The 8,738-nt window shown below is 47.1% G+C and overlaps 1 long non-coding RNA gene across 1 annotated transcript; it reads right to left on the bottom strand.

Annotated features, from left to right (window-relative positions):
- Positions 1 to 7,235: 7,235 nt before the first annotated feature.
- On the bottom strand, positions 7,236 to 8,515 carry LOC119801661. Its single transcript, XR_005283274.1, has 4 exons — positions 8,440 to 8,515; positions 7,754 to 7,838; positions 7,540 to 7,648; positions 7,236 to 7,387 (listed from the first exon to the last, which is right to left on the bottom strand). It is a non-coding gene; the product is annotated as an uncharacterized LOC119801661 (long non-coding RNA).
- Between the last annotated feature and the right edge of the window lie 223 nt (positions 8,516 to 8,738).

Below are 8,738 nucleotides of genomic sequence, written 5' to 3' on the forward strand. Positions count from 1 at the left end.
TTTTCTACAGTGATCGTACATGTTTCATCTCCTGCAGAAGAATCCCTTGTGGATCTAACCAAGGTGGTGGGTAACATTTTGCCTTCAGGGGTCTTCATGGAAGGAAGCACCTTGTAAAGCCTTTGTTTTAGCCATGATGGCTGTGACTTTGTGGGAACCAGGCAGTTTTGGTGAGCAACCAAGGGGTAGGGATGCTAAGGCAGTGAAACTTTGAGGCTGGAGGAGGAAGAAATTGTGAACATGTTGGCACTTACATGGGGCTGTCTGTCTTTGTCTCCAGAGTCTGGGGTAGGAGCTGTTTCATTGGAGATCTGAGATGGAGACTCATGGGTTGAGTTCCTGGAAAAGTTTTGAGCAAGATAGAGAAGAGGATGTCTGGATGTCCCATTGTCTGGGTATTGTCAACCTTGTCCTGTTAATAATACCTTGGCCTTTCTCTGCATTGGGCAGCAATAGAATAGTAAAGAGAAGATGGATTTTAAAATCTGGTGTTGTTTTGTTGTTGTTGTTGTTGTGATAAGATGCCAGGAGACATGCAAGGCTCAGAAACTCTGTTCTGAGATCTCCGCATGCCCGAGTGTGTAAGATGGGGGCAGAGCACATGGTGCTGGCCCCGTCTCCATCTGTGAGCTGACTGAAGAGCTGAGGCCCACGCTGCATGTGTGGCAGATGGCCAGACGGCTCTCAGAGTGCAGGGTATGTATATGGTGTTTACATAACACAAATGCGCCCCGAGCAGCTGTCTGCCTGTCTCCCTGACAAAGTGGGAGACACAACCTCCTGAGGTCAGCCACCTGTGGTGTGGCTGTGTCACCGGCTCTGATGTCCGCGGACGTAGACGGATTACCAGGTTCCAGTCTTAGCTACCCCTGGGCAACCCTTGCCCTAAGGATCCAAGAAGGCAGCTTTCACTAACGGGAGTGAAAGCCAGAGCCTTGCACACGCAGCACGAGCACACTCCCCCTCAAAACCACACCCCAGCCCCCAGCCCGCTCTCTTTACTCTTTGATCACATTGAGTCACACAAAGTTGCAAAGACAGATTGGAGTCGGAGACGTCTGGGAAGGAAGGGCGGCTATTGATCTCAGTGAATTGAATTTGATACTCCCAAGAATGTAGCCAGATGCAGGGTCCTCCTGCACCCTACTTTCAACTTCAGGGGGACCCAAACCTTCCTTACACCCACTCAACTTTCTTCCAGACCACAGTACTGTCATGTTCAAGGATCTGATGGAAAAACAACATGTGACAACAGGCTTTGTGGGAGAAACTTTTACTGAGAACCGAAATAAGTGAGATGCATGGCCAAGGGTTTCTCTTAAGAACGTAATACCCTCTATATGTACACATACTGCATATGCATACAGCACATGTATACTTTAGAGTCTACAAAGATTTTTGTGGTAGGAAAGACTTCGCCAGTGTCCCTTGGCGGAAATTCCAGAATCAGGTGGTTGTCATCCTCTGTGCAGACATGATGGTGACAACCGGGGTTCCCCCGGAGTGTGGGGGTAACGACATGGATTTTTGGCATGTGCGTTAATGAGAACACACTAAGATATCAAACAGTGGATATGCACATGGCTCTTTGGCTCTCTACTAAACTGGTAAATGCGCTGACATCTCTCTAGGCGTGTGCATCTCTTGGTGAGTTGGGTAGTGGTAATAGCTCACCGCTCCATCTAAATAACACGCAGAGGCAGAATGAGAGAGCCAGCCAGTCTCTCATTGTAACTTCGGTGATCAGGAGGTCACTGTCACCTGGGAGAGTGGCCTTGTACTGTCTGGTGGAGACTGGTTTCTCTGTGGAATAGAGGACAACCTGCCTGGCTTTCTGGAGTATGTAGTAATAGTATCCCTATTGATTGAACCCCAAGATTCCTAATTCCTACCATTCCTACCCCCTTTCTTAATTTTAATTCATCTTTGCATACCTCTCTTTCTCTCTCTCTCTCTCTCTCTCTGTGTGTGTGTGTGTGTGTGTATGTATACATACACATGTGCATGCACATATATGTAAATACCAGAGGTTAATATCCTCAATTCTTCTCCACCTTATTTTCTTTTAGACAGGTTACCTGGAACTCCTTGATTTGGCTAGACTGGATAGCCAGCAAACCCCTGTGGTCTCTCAACCTCTGCTTTCCACATACTGAGAATATAGACATGGCATGTCCAGTTTTCCATGCATGCTGAGGATCTAAACTGGGATTCTTATTCTTGTGCAGCAAGCACGCGACAGACTGGCCCTCTCCCCAGCCCTGCTCCTTTCTTTATGCTTGTGCACGTATTTTATGTATTTCTACAAGAGCTAGTTCTGCTGACCTTAGGGCCTTGAGCTAACACCAGGGCTATCCTGGGCCAGCGTTGGTTCTAACATGACTCTCAGGCCCTTGGCTAATCTTTGGTCACCAGCACTAACTTCCCACCTCATGAAGACTCTCTTGGTGTACTGTTGTGTCTGTGTGGCCCCCAACCTTCACAGTCAAGAGTCCCTAGAACACTCTGAACTTCTCTGACTTTCTTCAGGGGATCCCTAACAAGCTGGTGTTCTACATCTGTAGAACTTTCTCCATAGGGTGCAGGGAACCTTCCTACAGCCGTGGAGGTATCAATTCTAGATTCTTCCCAGCCTTTGAATTTAGCTTGGAATTTACTGGTAGAGCACTTGCCTAGGAAGCTCAAGCCTTGGGGCTGGTCCTTAACTTGGTGTGAGGAGGGGACAGGAAGCTTTGAGATTCTTCTCCTTATCCTGGGAACGATCTGGTTCTTACTGCTTATGAAGAAAAGCAAGTCAACCTCATTGAGTTAGGGTCAAACCTGTGGCCCTGTCTTGACAGCACCCAGGAAGAGACATTCTGGGCAACTTGTCCTTTTTGGCTTCCAGTGTGGACCATGAAGTCAAAATCTGAACCATCCTGAAGAGCAATTGCGTGCGATTCTGAAGTGGGGCAGATGCAGCATGGCCTCTGGGTCCTCTGGGTCCTCTGGGTCCTCACTCTCCATCACTGCCCTTTGCTGAGCAGGCCCCAGATGTCCTTATCCTCCGCCTGGACGTACTCCTCATCTCCTCACCGTCTGTCCTGGTCCTGCTGTCTCCAGGGCCCACTTTGATCACCGCTCCTGGGGAGCCACATGACACCATTCATCTGACCTTGAATTGGTTGTGGCTCCTTGCTGTCCCTCATGATTTTTGCTTCATAATTGTCAACTCTGTTCGTGACCAGACACGTTGAAATGCATTTACCTGGATGAAGAGAGACTGTCTCACTCCTCCAAGTCCTCCTCCTTCCTCCTAGCTGGAACTCCCCACCACGCATTGTGAAACTTGTGTCCAATGAATGTCGGTGAATGGGGGATGGGATGGTTAGTTTTTTTGTCAACTTGATGCAAATGAGCATAACCTGGGAAGAGGGAAACTCAACTGAAGAAGTGTCCAGATCACACTGGCCTGAGGCCATGTTTATGGGCCACTTTCATAACTGATAGTTGATGTAAGAGGGGCTACCACAGTGGGCAGTGCCATCACTAGGCAGGTGAGTCTGTTATATAAGAAAGGCAGCCAAGTACACTGTTGAAGAAAGCCAGTAAGCAGAACTCCTCCACAGCTTCTGCTTCAAGCTCCTACCTTGGCGTCCCCACCATGACAGACTACAGTCTGCAGGTCCAATATGGCCCCCTTCCCCAGGTTACTTTTGGTCAGTGTTTTGTCCCAGCAACAGAGAAGCAAAAGAAATACAAGGTCCTGGACAGTGCCCCCTGCCAAGTCCATTAAGAAACAAGCGTCTACCCTGTCCAGATGCAGCATCTCTTCTAGCTCTTTCTGTCACAATTTAATTCTTGCCTCCTCCACCCCCCATGGACTCCCCCTTTCATGTGGTTCTGCATTGAGGTTTTGGTGCACACATCACTCAAGTGTATTTAAACACAGAAAGATTTGCTTCCTACTAATAAACTACCAAGTTTTACTTCCTGCTTTGTTCATAAGCAGCTTGGCTGTGGGCCCCAACATCTCGCCTTTCTGCTTGAGTTGGAGCATTCTGGGCCTCTTAATCTCTCTATAGCACTACACTTCAAGGAGATTGGGAAACTCACAGGCAAATGTCAAAGCCAAGAGGCTTCCTGGAACATAGTCAAACCTCTCCTTTCAGAGTTGGCAAGAGGGCTCAGTGGATAAAGGCACATTGCTGTGAAGGTCGATGACCTGAGTTCAATCCCTGGAATCCACACAGTTGAAGGAGAGAAATCATTTCTGCAAGTTAACCTTTGACCTCCGTATACAAACTGCGGTATTTTCGCATATGTGTCTACTGCGCACCAAGGTGCTGCTTTTGCTTTTCTTTTGTCCTGACCACCTGGTCCCAAACAATCACACAGAAGCTTTATGTTAATTACAAAATACTTGGCTGAACAACTCAGGCTTATTACACAGAGAAGCTTTATATTAATTACAAAATACTTGGGTGAAAACTTAGGCTTATTATTAACTAGCTCTTACTTTTAAATTAACCCATTTCTATTAATCTGTGTATTGCTGCGTGTCTCATGGATTTACCTGTGCTCTTGTATATCTTGTTCCTTGGTGACAGGCTGGCATCTCCCCAGATTCTGCCCTTCCTTCTTCCTGTATCTCCATTTGGCTTTCCCACCTAGCCTTATTCTGCCTGGTTATAGGCCAATTCAGCTTTTATTAGAAACCAGTGGGAAGAAGACATATTCACAGCATAAAGAAGGATGATCCCACAGCAATGCTAATCAGTGAAAGATGTCAGGACAGAAACTCAAACAGGTCAGGCACCCAGAGGCAGCAGCCGATGCAGAGGCCCTGGAGGGGAGCAGCTTAACGGCTTACTCCTCATGGCTTGCTCAGCCTGCTTTCTTACAGCTCTGAGGACCACCAGTTTAGGGGTGGCCCCACTCATAATGGACTGAGCCCTCTCCTGTTGACCACCAATTAAGAAAATGCCTTACACACTTGTCTACAGCCTGATCGTATGGAGGCAACTTCTTAATTGAGGTTCCCTTCTCTCAGGTGACTCTAGCTTGTGTCAAGTTGACATAAAACTAGCCAGTACAGGCACTAAGCCAGAGTAAGGCAGGAGTAAGGATGTCTTGTGTGTTATGAACAGCTGGGAATTCTAGATGTGATGTGCACATCTCAAAAAGCCCAAAGAAGGGTTCTGAATGCTTCTACCAGAAAGAGGCAGCCAGTGTTTGAGGAGATAGAAGTAATGATTCGTGTATTAAACTATCACCTGGGCTCCATTAACACATGCAACTTCTGCATGTGTGTGCGTCAATTGTAAACACTTTATGGAAGGTTTACATTTAGCCATTTCTACCAAGGGACTTTTGAGTGATCTAAAGATAAAAACTTGCTATTGAGTAGCGCAATGTTGTATAACTAAGACACGAGCAAACAAACTCAATGCAGATAGGGCACTAGCAATAGCCCCAAAGAAACAACTCTGTCACAGTCCAACGTGGTGAACCAATGTGTTTATTGGGGTTATTGGCAAGAGCATGGGGAGGGGTTACTGGCAGGAGTGTGGGTGACTCAAAAACAGTCACATCACTGAAAACCCCACTTCAGCATAGGTGAGCGGCAGCTCATGAAAGATGTACCCCTGGAATACTGTCACATAGCAAATGGCTTCACTGGGTAGCATCTCACCCGGCAGCTGCTACTGCTTGCACAGCCTGGGGATAGGCTGTGGATGTTCAGCCTTTGGAGTTTCCTGTATCTCATGAGTTTCTTTAACTTCCAGAGCACCGTGCTGCTCCTCCTCCTCCCTCCAGTGCAGGAAGTTTCACCTGGGGAAATCGTCACAAAGCAGAGGAAGAGCAGAGCTTCCGGTAATGAGGGGTGGCGTGGTAAATAAGGTGCATGAGCTTGTCCGGACCATCTGGAACCATCCACAGGATCTACTTCCTCCGTTGCCCCTGTTCCTGCAGGCTGTTATGTGCCTTGTTATAGAAATGCGCCTTGGAAATACTGATAGGCACATTGCAAGGTAGAAAACCTTACCTGGTGCTGGGATTTCGGACAAAGACCGAGAGCAGGAAAGCATCATTTTGGGAGGAGCTGGGTCTAGGGACTCCTCAGTTGCTTCTATTGCTTGTGAGGAAAACATGACAAGGGTGACACCTTGGGGGAGGTGGTGACAGGTGGTCCGGGATGCCTGGCAAGTACTGGTCACGGCCATCTGGGAGGTGGAGAAATGGAGATGAATATGGGGAAGAGAGCAGGAAGGAAAACAGAAAGAGAACTGCTCTCCCAAGCTTTTTATTTAAATCTACGGAACAGTTGGAAGATAATTATGCTAAATACTTTCTGTTTAACCAGTTATTGTCACGTGGTGGCGATTGTGCTCTGTCCCTCTTTCACAAGCACATATGTGTTTTTCGTTCTTACATCTGAAGGACAGCATCATAGGACACATCCATCTCTTCAACCAACCTAAGGTTTCTTCTGTAACTCTTATTTTCCAACACACGAGAGGGAAAGATTTTTAACAGTTTGCTTTTTTTTTTTTTTCCTGTGAGAACAGGACAATTGTAGGAGCAGGGGCGATACCTGCAGATAACTAGAAGCTTCCTGGTGCAAATCATCCTCTGAGAGGTAGGGTTTGCCGTCATCGTGCTGCCTCCGCTGCAAGGATTTATCTATGGGTTGTGGTGGCAGAATGCTGTCCCGAGTGCAAATCTACCCAGAGAGTATCTCAAGGAACTCTGTGGGATGTGTGGGTGTGTGGGTGTGTGTATGAGTATATATTTGTGTTTATCCGTGAATGTGCATGAATATATTGTGTATTTGAGTGTATATGAGGGTGTGTATGTGTGTGTGTGTGTATGCATGAGTACATGTATGGAAATTACAGGAGCTAGACTTTGAATTTTAGTGTTCTTAGGAATCACCAGAGACACATATGTCTACACACACACACACACACACACACACACACACACAGAGAGAGAGAGAGAGAGAGAGAGAGAGAGAGAGAGAGAGACATTTTATCCTTTACCTTTTATTCTGATTGAGTCTTCCACTGTAGATCAGGCTGGCTCTGGCCTCAGGATCTTCTTGTCTTAGCCTCCTAAGTGCTAGGATGACAGATGTAGGCCTGACAAAATGGGCATAATTTTAATTTGAAATGAATGGTCCATTAACGATGATTTTTTTTAAAGATGTACTCAATAGGGTTGGGGATCTGGGGAGGACCTGTGGGGAAAGTACTTGATGTCCAGGCATGATGACCGATGTCAGAGTCCCAGGTCCCAGGATATGGTAGCAGGGACCCATAATCCCAGTGCTGGGAAATGAGACAGCCACGCCCTGGTCAGCTCTTCTAGCCAATCAGGTGAGCTCCAGTTTCAGTGAGAAATCCTGTCTCCATCACCAAGAAAGAGATCAAATGAGAAGATACCTAAGGTGGGTTGACCTTTACCCTCCACACACACGCTTGAGGGCATGCGCACACGGACACACGCATCCATGTGCATGCACACACACATGTACTCTCGGATGTGGACACTCACCTAGAGGCCTCCATTCACTTGTTCATCTGTCATGTCGGTATGTCAAAGGCTGTTCTGTCTGCTTCCAGGCCACGTGACTAATCTCATATCCAGCCGAGAAAAGGCTGCCCTAAGATAGAGAATAATGGGGTGCATTGCTCTTTAACTCCAGTGTGGGGGAACATGTGGAACCCAAGTCAGAACGGTTGACCCAAGTCAGAATGGGTGTACAGACCATGCTCCTTCTGACCGTCAGAAGAACAAGCCAGCACTGGAGAGCCAGGCAGAATGGTGCATTTTCAAAACTATGTGTAATAGGTCTGAAAAAAATAAGAGTCCAGGAAGAGGCCTAGTCAGTGGAGCCCCTCCCTTGCAAGCATGAGGACCCAAGTCCAGTTTTCTGAATCCTTATGACAAAAGTCAGTCCCAGTAATGTTTGCCCTGCAATCCCAGCTCTGGAGAGATGGAGACAAACAGGTTCTTGGGACTCACCCCTCGGCAGAATAGTACAACTGGCAAGCTCAGGCCAGAAAGAGACCGTAGACAGATTGAAAGGGACCTAAGGGGTGGTGCCTAAGGTTGACCTCTGGCTTTCACACACATGTACACATATGTGCACATGCACACACAAACATGCATGCACCGTACATACAGAACACAAAATAATCTCAGGCAAGAATCTACAATAAACCACTTCCATGCTTTCAGTTCTCCTCCTGGAGGCGTACTTCTGGAACTCTTAAAATTTTGCAATGATCCGAGATAGGTCTATCTAGCACTGAGCCGTGCCTTGCCACATGGCAAGAACATCCTAAGTTCAATCTTGTTCCATCATCCTGGTCTACATTGTCCAGCCCAGAAAATTAAAAACTTCTAGAACTTTCTCAGGGAGCTAAATATGAAATAACAGTGTTACAGTACCTGCTAGAGGCTTTCTGGGAAGGGGCCGTGGGGATACAGCAGCATCCTGTCCGTCTTTCCAACAGCTGGGTCTATAACGTTGTTAGGAGTCCAGGCAGAATCCAGAGGACCAGGCGTAGCACCAGGACATTCCTCAGAGTGAGTTTTTTGCAACACGTGATTAGAATGCACACGTGCCTTCAGACGCTGTTTAAAAGGACACGGGCACATAGCATGTGCTGTGCTTGGAGCACATGTGAACACTGGGACTTATCTCTGCATCTTCAGTTTGGGTTTGTTTGTTTTTACAAAAATATTTG

This window comes from Arvicola amphibius, chromosome 15 (assembly GCF_903992535.2).
Source record: "Arvicola amphibius chromosome 15, mArvAmp1.2, whole genome shotgun sequence".
Taxonomy (NCBI): domain Eukaryota; kingdom Metazoa; phylum Chordata; class Mammalia; order Rodentia; family Cricetidae; genus Arvicola; species Arvicola amphibius.